This window comes from Camelus bactrianus, chromosome X (assembly GCF_048773025.1).
Source record: "Camelus bactrianus isolate YW-2024 breed Bactrian camel chromosome X, ASM4877302v1, whole genome shotgun sequence".
NCBI lineage: Eukaryota > Metazoa > Chordata > Mammalia > Artiodactyla > Camelidae > Camelus > Camelus bactrianus.
In genome coordinates this window covers 9531968-9548540 of record NC_133575.1, presented here as the reverse complement: position 1 = coordinate 9548540, position 16573 = coordinate 9531968, and the positions used below count along the sequence as shown (strand labels likewise).

The 16573-nt window shown below is 42.0% G+C and overlaps 1 long non-coding RNA gene and 1 pseudogene across 1 annotated transcript in view; one reads left to right on the top strand and one right to left on the bottom strand.

Moving 5' to 3' along the window:
- Positions 1-5583: 5583 nt before the first annotated feature.
- LOC105077756 (casein kinase I pseudogene) lies at positions 5584-7827 on the top strand (annotated as a pseudogene).
- Positions 7828-14781: 6954 nt separating this feature from the next.
- Positions 14782-16573, bottom strand: part of LOC141576399 (uncharacterized) — a 157039-nt gene continuing 155247 nt past the window's right edge. Inside the window, exon 3 of the long non-coding RNA XR_012504775.1 lies at positions 14782-15190. This is a non-coding gene — a long non-coding RNA (uncharacterized LOC141576399). The remainder of the gene's footprint in view (positions 15191-16573) is intronic.

The following is a 16573-nucleotide window of genomic DNA, read 5'->3' as shown; positions in this document are numbered from 1 at the left end:
ACCATATTCACTATCTTAAAATAACCCATATGATAAAGAACATGAAAAAGAATATATACGTATAACTGAATTATTATGCTATACACCAGAAACTAACACAACATTGTAAACTGACTCTACTTCAATAAAAAAACCTTTTTTTTTTTAAAAGATGGAATGACGCCAGGTATTTTAGCAAAGAAGATTTTTGAAAAATAAGATTTTCACTCAGTTTATGTTTTCACTCGGTCACCTTAATGTTTCAAACTAGAATAAATTGAAAACTCCTCCGTAAGGGTTGAGATCTTAACGATTTAGATCAACACTATCAGTCTGTATCTCCTCGGTAGCTAATTTTTTTTTTTTTGATAGACTCAACACTTCGGAGCTGTTGAAATAGCACATAAAATAGTGGACTACACTGCAAACAGCAGCCTGAATGCCAACACTACATTGAAGAGAGAAACATGCCTTATAATATCTTCAAAAAAGGGAATGCTTTTTCAGTTGGAAAAAAGCCACTTATATACATGCTAGATGATTGAAAACACAGACTTCATGACAGGGAATTGTGATAAATACGAAGCCAGCAGATAAGCTGCCTGACGGACCGAGTAGGATTAATGACTACTTTTTAAATAAAAACATGAAATGATCTTTTCCCTTTTTGGAGCGGGGAAGAGAAAAAGACTCCTTTGTATGAAATACCCAGTGTCAGAGCTGTACACAGGGTCCCAGCTGTTCAAATATGTTGCTGCCCTGAACATTTTCCCAAGCGAGTATGCGCCTCTTCGGGGAAGCTAAGGTTTCTCTGGGGTTTGATGTTAGAACTTGCTGGGTGTCTAGACCTTTCCGGATTGTTACGAAAATTAACTGCTACTCCAATACGCGTCTGGCTGACATGGGGACTCGAGTCAGTGTGCTTTATTACTCCTTATCAGTGTGGAAAACCTGTCCTGCCTTCCGCTCTGGGGCGTGGTGGGCCGGTCCCACGGGCCCCCCCGGACTCTGAAACCGTGCACTGTGTGCACGTTGCTGCTGTCATCCGCAGGCCTTCCAGCAGTGCTTCACCAGGCAGGTTGGAGGCCACAGATACTATTTACATTTTCAGATTCCTCTTTTAATGAACGTTGTGGAATAGCTTCTCCAGGGCTATGGTTCCTGAAGGGAAGTTAATAGTATAGGTTGGGAAGGAACAGAACCAAACAAGGGGGAATCCATGAAAGGGTTAGAATAGCTGTGCTAATCTGATGAATCTACGTTCTCTCATTCACCACATTGGCCATGACTGGCCTTTTGTGCTGTTTTCTGAACTCTTTTCAAAGTACTGTCGACTGAAAAATTATGCACAACCTACAAGTTGAGAGTTACGTTTTATCTGGCGGACGTTTTATTCTGAGGACTTGAGCGTTGGAGGCAGCCCCTCATACAGTGCTAAGGAACAGCGCCGAAGAGGTAGGGGAGGAGCCAGGATATATAGGAGTTTTGCAACAAAGACCATGTAGTCAGAACTTGACAAGATTACTGTTAATTCAAGGAAACTAGATATCTCAAGTTAAGGAATTCAGTGCTTTTCTATGTACAGAAAGATGCAAAGGTCTGGGCTTGCTGAAATCATTCCTTTGATCTGCACCTGGCTTTCTAGGGCCAGTGTCCTGTTCTTTCCCATCCTGAGTCCCCTCAGGGGGCACCGCTGCGGGTGGCAGCAGAGGCGGGCTGCCTGCTCGTCTGCATCCTGAGTTCCCTTCGTTCACTGTTGGGGGGGAGGGCGGCGGTAGTGGCTGATGACTTGATGGCCACAGCATCCTTTGTTTACTGATAATGGCTGGCAGCACTTTCTGTTCACAGTAAAATTTCCAAAAAGTTAAAAATGTGGCTCGTGTCAAAGATTTTAGCCAATTCATTGATGATGGAATCAATGAGACAATAAAGATATTTTAAGGAGAATTGGAGGAACTATGTATTTATAGGCATTAAAGAAGAATGTTTGAACGAGATTGCTAGGTTAGATATGAAACCACTCACTGTCCTACAGGACAATAAAACCCTAACTTTTGGGGTTATCTTTTCCACCCATCAGGAATGATTAGCATCTCAACCAGACAAAATACACCATGTTATCACTGAAGTTCATAGTCTGGGATCTTATTTAATAAATAGTAAATAGTAAAAAGTCAAACAAAGGTAACTTGCCACAGCCTTGTAGGTAGTCCTGGGGTGAGCTTGTTAAGCAACTCACTGTTAATGACACTGAAGGGAGAGCCTGAACCTTGCTGGTCTTATTTCCAAGACTGAGGTCATTTTTCTTAACACTTTATTATTTCTTTGCTGCTTTATTTTGTTTTGTTTTAATGGAGGTGCTAGGGATTGAACCTAGGACCTTGCGCATGCTAAGCAAGCACTCTACCACTGAGCTATACCCCCGCCCCACTTTCCTGCTTTATTTTGATTCATAATCAACATGGTAGGAAGAATATTCTAGCAATAGACTTCACAATGTGCAAGTTTTCAGAATACACCAGATAAGTGAAGAATGCAAAAGCATTTTGGGGGTGAGGGTAGGTGGCAGTGGGGAAGGAGACAGGCAAAACTGAACAACAAAAGTAAGTGGCTTTTTGAAAAAACTAACTATAGGCTTAATGTGCCCTATCAGAAACTGATACTTTGGTTTAGAAGCAGCTTGTTAACTGTATTTTGACTTTAAATAACATGCTTTGCTAATGGAGAAGGCACAGGCACTTTTTTTTTCATAGAAAAGAGCCTCTTAGTTTATCCCATGTGAACTATACAATGCTGTAAATGTGAATTTTCAGTGGGCTGGGGATCAACTGGCAAGAAATAGAACAGATACCAAAGGGAAAAGTTGAGGTTTGGAGCCAGGCCCGTAGGTTGGGGTGGGGAGTGGGGGAGCTGCCGGGAAGATTGAAGGAGGAGTGAGTCAGAGTTTGTAACCTCCCAGAAAAAGATGTGATCTTGAACAGTTAGAAGCACAGCTGAAGGGGGTCTCTGGAAGTGGAGGAGCACTTGCTGTAGAGATGGGAGGCGTGAGGAACAGCAAGTTCAGGAAGAGGAGATCTGTCTAGAGGAGTCCTAGGGCAGCCTGGATACCAAGCTGGGTTTTAAAAACTAGCAGGAAAAGTGCCTACAAAGCAGGGACATCACCAAGAGGGCCAGGGTGATGGGAACAGTCCATCCTCACCTGGGAGAATAATGTATCACTGAAATGATTTAGAATTACTGGTGCGTGGTGATAATAAAAGGCAGACTGACTCTTGGGTGCATGATTGTATGGACGTCAATGAAGATCGCCCAAAAGGGAACAACCAGACGCTCTTTTTTCAGAGCAAGGGAGTCAGCCAGCATCGCTTACAGAGACTCAAAGACAGGCAGAGGAGTGGGAAAGCTTTAGAGTGGAAAACGAGGAAGGCTCCAGGTATGCCCTGATGGATGATTGTTGACATGGGGAAACTGGAGGAGAATAATTAGAAGTGGGGCATCTTATGTGGCTGGTTTGAGGAGCACATTCAGCTTTCTCTGGTTGGTCCTGAGTTGGAAGTCAGGGCAAAAAACAGGGAAGCTGGCAGTCAGTGACCAAGTCCTGAGGTTCTGGGCCGATGCTGTAGAGGTTATGGTTTGGCTTCCTGAGCTGGTTGCTGTAGAAGTTGTGGATCAAAGTTCTGTTGTCATATGTGATCTGGCCATTGTCCATTTGTATATTCAGTCTCTCAATTGTTTCTATTTGTGTCCCTTTATTGCCTGCAGATAACTCTGTTGGTATGCCATGGCTATAAGGGTATCTGGCTGCAGCTGTACTAAAGTTGAACTGAATATGAATAGAAATCAGATTTACCTGGTAGCCATGGGCAGGACACACTAGCCATGGAGAGACTCAATGATGGAACAGTATTGACCAGGATTTTAGTGATGCACAAACTGAGCCAAGATATTCCTAGCTTGACCATCGTCTCTTACACTCTTGACTCGTAACTCCCAGTAATTCTCAAACTTGTCTGCAAATGACTATCATAATCACAGTCAATCAAATCAGAATCTTTGAGCATGGGCCCCAGGTAAAAGGAACTTTTAAAAAACTCCCTAGGTGATTACAGTGTGCAGGAAGTTTGGGAATACATGCCCTAACCCTTGCTACCCAAAGTGCGGTCCCCCAACCACCAGTAATACCTGCATTAGATGGGAGCTTATCAGAATTGCAGATTCTCAGGCTGCCTCCTCTGTCTACTGAATCAGAATCTGCATTGTAACTAAGCTCCAGGTAATTAACACACACATGAAAGTTTGGGGGGCACTGCTAAACCGCTGGCTCAATGTAACCTCTCTGTGAGGAGAAACACTAGGATTATTTCCCATTTTGCAGCCCAAGATAGACATGTCTTCTCCCTTCCCCCATCTCTTCATCTAACTGCAAATACTGCTAGAGGTGGAGGCACAGGCCTAAATATGGGGAAAGTGAGAAATCTGTCACCAGCACTAGAGTTTTTGAAATTAAAATGCATAGTGTTAATACAGGGAACTATGCTCAATATCCTGTAATAACCTTTAATGGAAAAAATATGAAAACAAATATATGTATGTATATGCAAGACTGGGACATTGTGCTGTACACCAGAAACTGACACACTGTAACTGATTGTACTTCAATTTAAAAAAATGTGCAGTGCTAATGGACAGTGCAGTTGCTTATCAGAATTCCTAGAAACTTAAGGGGAAAAAAGACCAAAAGTAGAAGCCTCTAAAAAACTAATTTTGTCTTTCCCCAGGAAAATCTTTTAGGCTGAAGAGTCAAAGAATATTCTATTAGGTTACCCAAACCCTTGAAGTTTGTTCGAACAAGCCAGTGTCCACAAAAAGACCTCTGATTTTTTCATGTTTTTAAAGTATTTTTATGGGAGAAAGGATTTAGGGTGAGATTAAGTAATAACAATGAAATATCTGTATTTGTCTTCCTGTGTGTGGAAGAGCTAACTAACATCCAAATATTTTTATTTTGGATGTGAGGATACAAGGTTAAAATTTATTGACAAAGATCTTAAATGGAGTCAGAGAAGACATGGTTATTTCTCTAAAACTCTACAAAAAACAGAGGTTAAAACTATAAGCTCTATTGTTAATCAAGAAGTTAAATTGTGAGAGTATGGAGTAAGGAAATAATATCCAACACTAACTCAAATCCACAGGAAGAAATGAAGAGAACCAAAAATGATAAATAAGAAAGTTAATATAACAAACTATAAATATATACTTGCTTTCCCTTTTTCTCTCAGCTTCTTTAAAAGACATAAGATTATATAAAGCAATAATTATAACAATATATTACTTGGTTTCTAACATATATGTCCATAATATGTATAGTAGTAATAGCCTCAAATAGGGGTAGAGAATGGAACTATATAGGAATAAAGTTTTTGTATCTTACTGGAATTAAGTTAGTATATGTGAAGTGGAATATGATAAATTAAGATGCATTCCGTAAGCCCTAGAGCCATTAACGGCTTAATGTAAGCCATTACGAAGAAAACTGAAATTAAAAAATGTCAAATATCATTGAAGAAATGAAAATAACACGCTAGAAAATACCTACTTAACTGTAATACAACGCAGTGAGGGAGGGAGGCAGGCAGGACCGGAAGCCCCCTGACGCCCTTTCCCAGAGTGCTCTGCGCCGTGAGGAGGTGGCCCGGCGCCAGCTCTGGGCGCCATTTTGTGTCAGCTGGAGCCGGAGCGATGAGATGGTGGCGGCGGCCGAGTGACTGGGGTCCCTCCGGGCGGGAGCCGGCGGCAGTGGTGGCAGTGGTATCGCGACGCTAACTCACCACACCTCTTTTCCAGCCCGCGACTTCGCCACGAAAACGAGGCAGCGGCGGCCGAGGAAGAAGTGGGCGAGCCGGTAACAGCGGGAACCCTCTCAGCAATCTGCGGCCTGGCCAAACGGAGCCGGACAGCGGCGGCGATCAGGTACCCTCTGGCCGCTCCTGGTGCCGGTAGCGCCCAGAAAGGGCCAGCGTTTCCCGTTTCCTGCCGCCCTCAGCAGCCTTCCTGGGCGGACGAGCTCCAGCGGCCTGCGTCCTCCCCTTAGAGGTGTCGGGGCTTAGACCCAGCCTCCATCTTAGTCTCTTAGGATGGCGAGCAGCAGCGTCTGCAGCAGCTCCAAGGGCGAGTTAATTGTGGGAGGGAAATATAAACTGGTACGGAAGATCGGGTCTGGCTCCTTTGGGGACGTTTACCTGGCGATCAACATCATCAAAGGCGAGGAAGTGGCAGTGAAGCTAGAATCTCAGGCATCCAGGTATCCCCATTTGCTGTACGAGAGCAAACTGTATAAGGTTCTTCAAGGTGGGGTCGGCATCCCCCACATACGGTGGTATGGTCAGGAAAAAGACTACAATGTGCTAGTCATTGATCTTCTTGGACCCAGCCTCGAAAACCTCTTCAATTTCTGTTCAAGAAGGTTCACTTTGAAAACTGTACTTATGTTAGCTGACCAGATGATCAGTAGAATTGAGTATCTGCATACAAAGAATTTTATACACAGAGACATTAAACCAGATAACTTCCTAATGGGTATTGGGCGTCACTGCAATAAGTTATTCCTTATTGATTTTGGTTTGGCCAAAAAGTACAGAGACAGCAGGACTAGGCAACACGTACCTTACAGAGAAGATACAAATTTCACTGGCACTCCTCGATATGCTAGCATCAATGCACATCTTGGTGTTGAGCAGAGTCGCCGAGATGACATGGAATCATTAGGATATGTTTTGATGTATTTTAATAGAACCAGCCTGCCATGGCAAGGAATAAAGGCTGCAACAAAAAAGCAAAAATATGAAAAAATTAGCGAAAAGAAGATGTCCACACCTGTTGAAGTTTTATGTAAGGGGTTTCCTGCAGAATTTGCCATGTACTTAAACTATTGTCGTGGGCTGCGCTTTGAGGAAACCCCAGATTACGTATACCTGAGGCAGCTATTCCGCATGCTTTTCAGGACCCTGAACCACCACCATGACTACACATTTGATTGGGTAATGTTAAAGCAGAAAGCAGCCCAGCAGGCAGCCTCTTCAAGTGGGCAGGGTCAGCAGGCCCAAACCCCCAAAGGCTTCTAAGCACGAGTCCAGGAACAGAGTAAGCAGAGCAGATGATCTAAGCAGCATTTGTTTTTCCCTATATCTAGAGATTTTAGTTCATATGTACACTAGCCAGTGGGTGTGGACAACCTGGGCAGCATTGGCGATGCTGTGTCCCGAGTTGTAACTGCTGTAATTATGAATATTAACTGAGATAGTGAAACATGGTGTCCAGTTTTCTATTGCATTTTTTCAAGTGGAAAAGTAAACTAAATGGTTGACACACAATTTGGTGGAGAAACTGCATATGCCAATTTTTTGTTAAAATCTTTTGTTTTGAACTATACTGCTTTGAGATCTCCTTTCAGAAGAACGGCATGAACAGTCTTCAGCTGCAGTTGTGATGGTTGTAAATGCTCACAATTGTGTGTTCTTAGGGTTTATCCGTCCTGGGATTTGCAAGTTGTTCACTTAAAACATTCTTAAAATGGTTAGCTTCTTGTTTGCAAGCCAGCTGATCCGGTAGCAACCAAAGATTCCAGTGTTTGAGCATATGAGACTCTGCCTGCTTACCTGGGCTAGAAGTAACAGCATCTAAAGTGAAGACTTAAGAAAAATTTAGTGACTGTTAGATTATCCTTAGGGCTCTGCATTAACTCTGTAATGTTCTTGGTTTTTTTCAAAAAAAGCATATTTGTCACTGAAATTTTGTTAACATCTTATAACAACATGTACGTGTGTTGCTTAAATAAATGTATTTACTGTAAACATCTATATGATCTGAGTTTTTTTTTTTATTGTGAAATGGGAGCTTTTTTGTTTACAAGTTCATTAAAAACTTAAAGGAAAAAAAAACCTGAAAACATCTGGAAAACAAACAAAACAAAATGGCAGATGTAAATCTAACCATATCAATAATAACTATAAATATAAATGGATTAGACAATACAATCCGAAGGCAGTGACTGTCAGACAGATAAAGAAAACCAGATCCAACTGTATGCTGTCCAAAGAGACGCACTTCAGATTCAAACTTTGAAGGTATATTAATGTTTAAGAATGGGAGTGGGTGTTGAAGGTTGGGGAGTACTAATCTACTATGCGTTAGGCACTGAGGTACAGTGACTTTTTGCCTTAACTCTAGCTCTTTTGTTATGAATGACCCTAGCCCTCTTAATATCAGGACAATTTCAGCTCCTCCAACGAGCATCCTGGAACATTCAAATATTCTCCTCTCCTAATCAGTTCAAAGAGGAGAGAAAAAAGATGAGGTTTGAAACTATCAGATGATACTTTTCAAAAAGGTAAAAACATAGCTAACATCCTTACAGTGAAAGAGCATGTTTTAAAGATTTATTTAATTCACGAACAAGGGAGCCAGCAGGATGGTATAGCGGCTCCAAAGAAGAATACCAAAAACTTAAATATTTACAGTCTCTGAAAGAAAGGATGCTGAAAAAAGATTGCCAAGTTAGAGACAAAATGGTTACTATCCAATGGGGCAGTAAAACCATAAAACTTTTCTACTAGACAGAAATCATTTGTATCTCTACCTGAAAAAAATCTTTTTTAGTTTATCAATTTTCTAGAAGTTATCATTCAATTTTATAAAGTTTTAGGTCTAATCAAGTAAATAATAAGTCAAACAGGGCTGCCCATATTCTGCCCTGTAGGTGGGTTTGTAGATACCATTCTAGTATGGCATTGGAAGGGCTCACTGTAACCTTTCTGTGTCTCACGTTTTGGAAATTTTTTCTTAACAAAAGTAGATTCAATTCTGAAACAGTGAAACACTTTTTAATATAACAAAACCATCATATGGCTAATATTTACTGCTGGCTCCTTTCCAGGTGCTCTACTGAGCATATTACATCTTTATATCATTTCCTTCCCACTGCAATGCTAAGGGATGGGTAGATAATGATTATTTCCATTTCAGGATGAGAAAATTAAGGCTCAGATAAAATAAGTAGGTTTCCCAAGGTCATGTATCCAATGAAAGATGTAGACAGAATTTGAGTTTGTGGTTTCTTACTCCAAAAGCCTTTGTATCTTGCAAAGAGGGTTTCTAAAATGTCTTTGTATCCACAATAGTGCCTTGAATATTACATATATTCAGTATGTGTTTCTGGAGAATTAATTGAAAAATTCAGCCAATACAAGCAAAAAATGAAGTAACAAATAATTCTGGAAGGTCCTTACCTTTGTGCTTTTGTACAGTTTCTCCCTCTCTGAAGGAGATTTCTCAGACTCCTCTTCTCCCATAGTTAAAAGTACACAAATTCACACAGTGATTGCATCACTCCAAGATACTGTGCTAACCATGGACATAATTAGGACTAACCATGGACATAATTCTTCATTCTTTATCACAATGTACTGGCAGTGAAAATGAACTGGCCCATGTCAGAGGGGTTAATTTTAAAATTCCATCATCTATTTCACTGAAACATCTAAAAGAACTTCACAGACAACAATCATTCCCTAGATCAGTTGAGGAAGTGAGTTAGCATGACCTTAACATTTTATTTTTCACAGATGGAAGAGCAGATAGGCTACACAAACCCAAGGTCATGGAGCAAATCCTTGAAAGAATGCAGAAAATAGAGCCAACTTTTTCCATTGAAACGTAGAGTTTTAACTATTGGATAATCCCTTGCAAAGTTGTTTTCTTCCATTTGGATGTCCCCTTTCTTAAGGAAAAATTATGCCCAAAAGACAGCTGATTATAAATGGAGGAGAGAAAATACTGCAGGAAAAAAAAAATCTCAAACATGTCTGGCAGGGACAATTTTCTTGATTTCAACAGTGATTTTTGTATTTCCACATTAGTGACCATAGTCAGCAAGACATAATTGCCAAACACCTCGTATGCGCCATATACTCTTAGCTAAAAGCCACACCGTGGGAATCCAGAGCCATCTGTGATCATGTGCTAGAAATTTGAAGTTAGTAATCAAAATGATTCTGTCTAGGTGTCTTTTTCTGAAAACGATTCACTTAGAGACCTCTTTCTGTTTAAGCAGCTTGAGTTTGTGCAGGTGTTCCACGTGACCTGGAGTGCCACTGTTGTCAAGTTCAATCTTCTCTTCAGTAGCACTTTCGTAATGAGCCAAATGAGCGATCTGATTATTCCATTTCAGAGCGCACATCACAGGCACACCTGGGTTATGCCCCAGCAGACAGTTTGGACAAATGTCAGAGGCAGGGCATTGGCAAGCATGGTGCTGGCCCCACTTGACCTTGATCTAGAGAATCAGAGCTTGTCTGCATTTGGAAAAAGCCTTGATATACAGGCATGAGCAAGAGGAAGAGAGGATAAAGAATGAAGAGGATAAAGAGGCGAGAGATGCAACAGTAGCAGAAGCGTCTTCATCAATCAGAGCAGATGGCTTTGTGATCAGGCGATCTGTCACAACCAACTCTGCTGGTACCTGGTGAAAGCAGCCATACATAATATATAAGTAAATGGGTGTGGCTGTGCCCTGATAAAACTTTACCTCCAGAAGAGGTGGCTGGCTGCATTTTGCCTGTAGGCTGTAATTGGCCTACCCCTGAATTAGAGAACTAGTACCCCACATGACCTTACCCTAAGCTGGGACTTCAGAGCCGCAAAGGTGATGATCTGAACTGGGAGCTTCTGACCTCAACACATCACAGAAAGTGGGCGCCTTCAAAATCTCTTTTTACAGTTAGGCTGATGCACAGCCTGAACCCATCCATGTAACTCAGATTATACAACACAAAGAGACATCACCAGCCCCCCAGGAGCTCCCCATTAGGGCTGTGAGCCACAGCCCTGTTCTGTGTGTAGCTGCAGCTCATTCAGTTCAATGGCTGTGCAGTGCTCCAGTGTGTGCCCGCCATCCCCGGAAGCTCGGCCAGATGGCCCCACGGCCGTGCTCTGCCCGGGCCCTGCAGCTCTCCGGTTGGGGTCCTGAGCCCACCACTCTGCTGGGCAGCCTCTTCTTCAAAATCTAGGTGGGAGCATCCATGCCTCCCAGGCTGTACGCTCTGCACTGGCAGAAACTGCACCCTGCAGAAGCCACCAGAGTTTGCTGCCTTCCTCCTCCATCGGGGAGCTGGGGGGCTCTGCCCCCGGGGCAGCCAAGGATCATGGTCCCAGGGTGTGGGGAACAGAGCTTGCAGTGTGAGGCGGGACCAGGCCAAGATCCTGTAAGTCTGGTGCCCACTCTCTCAAACTGCTCTGCTCCCTGTACCCCTAGCACTCAGGTCAGTTATGGGAGCAGCAGCTCCCTAACTCAGGATCTGTGAATTGTGTTAGGGGTCATCTTCTGCTGCCTTGGAGGAGAGTCCCTAGCACCTGCGGAGATGGCAGATACAGACTGACTCCCTTATATAACCAGGTCCCTGGGCCACACTCTTAGCACTGTCATTTTTTTGCAATATGGATAAGCTGAAGAGTTCTCAGATCTTTAAGTTCCGCTTCCTTTTTGTTTAACAATTCTGCCTTGAAGTCATTTCTCTTGCCCTGCATTTTACGGTAAGTGGTCAGGAGGAGCCAGGCTGCACCTTCAATACTTTGCTTAAAAAGAGCTTCAGCTAAATATTCAGTTGCATCCTTTGCAAGTTCTACCTTCCACAAAAACACTAGAATGTGAATACATCAGCCAAGTTCTTGGCCACTTTAGAAAAGGATCACCTTTCCTCCAGTTTCCAGTAACATGATCTTCGATTCCATCTGAGACCTCTTCAGAATGACCTCTACCATTGTCTTTCTACCGGCATTTGCTTCAGGACACTCAGGGATTCTCTAGGAAGACGGAAGCTTTCTCTAAAGCTCTCCTCTTTTCTTTCTGAGCTCTCATTGCCCTTAACAGTCCATCCACAGCAACGCAGGCTTTTTCTAGCTCGTCCCTCAAAACTCCCAGCCTTTACCCACTCCCAAGTTCCAAAGCTGCTTTCACATTTGTAACTATTTGTTATAGCAGCACCCCCACTTCTTGGTACCAATTTCCATCTTAGTTCAGGCTGCTGTAACAGAACACCACAGACAGGGTGCTGTATAAACAGAGATTTCTCACAGCCCTAGATGCTGGAAAGTCCAAGATCAAGGCACAAGTGGATTTGGTGTCTGGTGAGGAGGACCTGCCTCCTGGTTCACAGGTGGCTGTTTTCTTGCTATGTCCTCATAGGGCAGAAGGGGTGAGAGAGCTCTCTAGGGTCTCCTGTACAAAAGCGTTAATCCCATTCATGAGGGCTCTACCCTCATGACCTATTGACCTCCCAAAGGTCCTTCCTCCAGATACTGCCATGTTGGGGATTAGGATTCAACGTGTGAATTTTGGGGGGAGACACAAATACTCAGTCTATAGCAGTATGACGATTGGCCACTTTGATATTGTTCTTTTGTGAAGTGTCTCAAGTCTTTTGCCCATTGTTCTGTTGTGTTGTTTCTGACTTCTAGTTGTATTGCTATTTAACATGTTACTTAAAACTTAATAGCTTAAATCAATTAACATTTATTATCTAACATTATCTGTGGGTCAGGAATTTGGGAATAGTTGACTGGGCTGGTTCTGGTTCAAGACACATGAGCATGAAAACCAAGAAGGGAAAATCCCTGGGGGCCATCTTGGAGGCTGGCTGTCACCTAAGTCCTTGGTCATATCAAGTCATTTTTGGAGAAGGAAAAAAAAAAAAAAAAGGAAAGCTTGAGGAAGAGATTCTTTGGAATGTACCTTTAGTCATAGTAAAATACCTTCCCTTCTCATCTAACTGACTGCTGAGCCACTCATCAAGACCCAGTTGAAGTCCCCAGGGCATCAGTCTCTCTGCGGCTACAAGTTTCTGTGCTTAGCCCTGCAGGGTGCCCGGAGACACTGCCGACTGATACGGTTTTCAGGATCCTCAGAGGTTGCTGGTCTTCTGTTCTACTGACTCAAAGCCTGAAATCCTGCCTTAGTGCTTTTTAAATTAAGATTTTAATCCTCTCTTGAAGCAAGTATCCTTGGTTGGGTGTAATGTTACGATTTGCCGTGAGTCATTTATCCCTTATTTATTAAAAGGTCACCCCAGAGATGGTTTTCAGGTTAGGGAGAGGCACCAGGCCCCTGGACTGATAAAGCGATGAGGAGTTTCTCAGCTAGATAAGGGCAACCACAGATAAGAGCTGGGACTAGGGAGAGTCCAGAGAAGTGCTCCAGGAGGAAAACTTAAGGAAGCACTTGCTCTCAGAGTCATGCTAGTATAGGGTCTGCACCTGAGAATGAGTGCCTCCTTAAATTTTGCACCCTAGGTGCCTTGCTTGGTCCTGACCTTGGCTGGAAGCTCCAGGAGGCACACAAGAGCTGTGTTCATTTCACTTGTGCCTGGCTCATGTACATACAATAATGGCGACAATCCCAGTGTTGGAAACTTTAGGTTATAGGACATGCTATTGCCGTATTTTTCAGTGATTTCATACCGTTGGACTTAATATCATTTACTAATTTGCTGATTATCAGGCACATTGTTACATAATAACAACCTTACAACCAGCTCTGCAAAGTAGGTATCATCCACTTTTTATAGCTGAGGAAAGTGAGGCTCATCAAAGCTATAAATCTCGCCCAAGTTCATACAGCTGGTCAGAGGCAGTGCCAGAGTTCCAAAGTAGGTCGGCCCACATCACACATGCAAGCTGGATATTTTATTCACCACATTGGATATTTCTATAGGAAGATAGAAATCGACAGCTATGGGTGTGGTGTTAACTCGAGGCCATCTAAGCAGAGGTGTATGCTATCAGATTAGCAGTGACCTGAAATGACCCATGTTACGCAAGCACATTAGTGCCATCTCTTAAGTGAAGACCTTTGAGTGTTTGCAGAAGAGGGAGCTCATCAAAAGTCCTCAGAATGACTAACTGCAGTTGAGAGAGACCTTACAGGTGGGGCAGGGTGGATCTACATCTACAGAAAGCTACAGTCTTTGACTAGAAAATTCTGTTTTAAGGCCCAGTGAAGCAGTTTAGCTTGTCCGTTTTCTGGGAAAAGGATTTTTTATTTTTATGTTTTTTGTAGATGAGAAAGTGATTTTATTGCTAAACATGGCTATTGTGAAATTCTGTTTTAAGCCCTGAGAATCGCTACAAGTTTTACCCTGCAAAGAAAAAAAGATATTTTTCAGTGGAATCATTAACTTTTGCTTTTGGGAATGAATCATACGAAAGTGTAGGTCAAAATTGCCAAATGTTGGCCTTTTCATATGGTACAACCCAATACATAAGCAAAGCAGGTTTGGCAAACTTTTCCTAAAGGGCCAGATAGTAAATATTTTAGGATCTCCCAGCCATAAGGTCTCTGCCCACTAAAGTCTCCCATTGTAGCATGAAAGCAGCCACAGAAAATACGTAAGTGATTGGACGTGGCTGTCTTCTAGTAAAACTTTCTTTATAAAAATGAACGCTGGGCTGGATTTGGCATGCAGGCCATAGTTCACCAGCCCCTGATCAAGAGAAACATTCAAGTGTAATTTAGTATCTTTCTTTGCTCTTTGATGTTTGGAATTTTTTGTTTTATGGTTTTATCGTTATTCATTGCTTTTGTTTTTGTTTTTGTTTTTAACAATTCCTTTAATGTTAAAATGATGAAGATAAAAAAAAAAGTCCTAAAATGGTGCAAAACCTCTTTGAAGGGCAGAGAAATACTTTGGCTATTGCACACACATTTTAAGGGGCCAGCTGTTTTCACTCTGCGTCAATAGTTGGAAGAGCCATCTGGTCTCATAACAAGTTCCAAGCTTCCATTTGGTATTTCAAAAATAGAACTTGTTACTGGAATATCTCTAACTTCAAGCATTTGGAGGGGATGCTAAATCAATATATTGGGCCAAATATGTCATGTGTCCAATACTGTTATTAGATAATACATAAAAACCTTTGATTTATGTATTTAAATATTTAATTGTATGTGTGCAAATAAGAACACGGTGAACGAATGCTGAAAGAATAAATAAATGATGAATAATATGGCTTTACCTGAATGTACTGGAGGGTACCAGTGTGTGTATCTTGATTCACAATGGCATTGTGATCACTGTCAGTCACAGGCTTGGATTCCAGGTCTGGTTTCCCTGTTGAACCTTGGGCAAATTGTTTGCCCATCTCCTCACTCCTCCCTCATCTGTAAAATCAAAAGGTTGGATGAGATCAGAGGGTTACAAACTCAGATGCTTCCAGGGGCCAGGCTGATAATAAAGCCAAACAGCAGATGTTAAGTTGATTGTACTATTATCTGCTTTCTTTTACAGGTTTTTTTTTTTTTTTAAATTAAGACTAAGCTTTTTAGAGCAGTTTTCAGTTCACAGCAAAATTAAGGAGAAGGTACAAAAGATTTCCCATCTACCCCATACCCCACACATGCAGTCTCCCCCAATATGAACATCCCCCACCAAAGTGGTACATTTGTTACAAATGATGGGCCTACATTGATGCGTCATTATCTCCTTAAGTCCATAGTTTATATTACAACAGTCCAGTTCACTCTTGGTGAACATTCTAGGATTTGGACAAATGTATAACAACATATATCCGTCACTAAATTATCATATAGAGTAGTTTCACTGCCCTAAAAATCCTCTGTGATCCACTTACTCATCCTTTTCTCCCCCTCAAACCCTGGCAACCACTGATCTTTTCACTGCCTCCATAGTTTTGCCTTGTTTAGAATGTCATATAGTTGGAATCATACAGTATGTAGCCTTTCCAGATTGGCTTTTTTCACTTAGTAATATATATTTAAGGTTCCTCCATGTTTTTTCATGGCTTGAGAACTCATTCTGTTTTAAAACTGAATAATATTCCATTGTCTGTACCACAGTTTGTTTATCCATTCACCTATTGAAGGACATCTTGGTTGATTCCAAGTTTTGGTAATTATAAATAAAGCTGCTATAAATATCTCTGTGCAGGTTTTTGTGTGGACATAAGTTTTCAGCTCCTTTGGGTAAATTCCAAAAGAGTGTGATTGCTGGATGGTATGGTAAGAGTATGCTTAGTTTTGTAAGGAATTGTCAGACTGTCTTCCAAAGTGACTGTACCATTTTGCACTCCCACCAGCAGTGAATGAGAGTTCCTGTTGCTCCACGTCCTCACCAGCATGTGGTGTTCTCAGTGTTCTGGATTTTGGCCATTCTGATAGGTGTGTAGTGGTCTCTCAATATCATTTTAATTTGTGTTTCCCTGATGACATGATGATGGCATAGAGCATCTTTTCACTTGTGCTGCCTTTTAGAAAAAGGTAGAAGATAAACACAACTACTTGCAAAGTTCATCTTTGGTCTATGGGTTCCTCTCCTAGACTAAAGTAGGGTTTCTCCACATCAGCACTATTGACATTTTGTGCCAGATAATTTGTTGCTTGGGGGGCTGTCCTGTGAATTATGAGATGTTTAGTAGCATCCTTGGCTTCTACCCACTAGATGCCGGTAGCACCCACCCCTACTCTCTACATAGTGGCAACAAAAAATGTCTCCAGATACCTACAAGTGCCAGGTATATTGTCAGT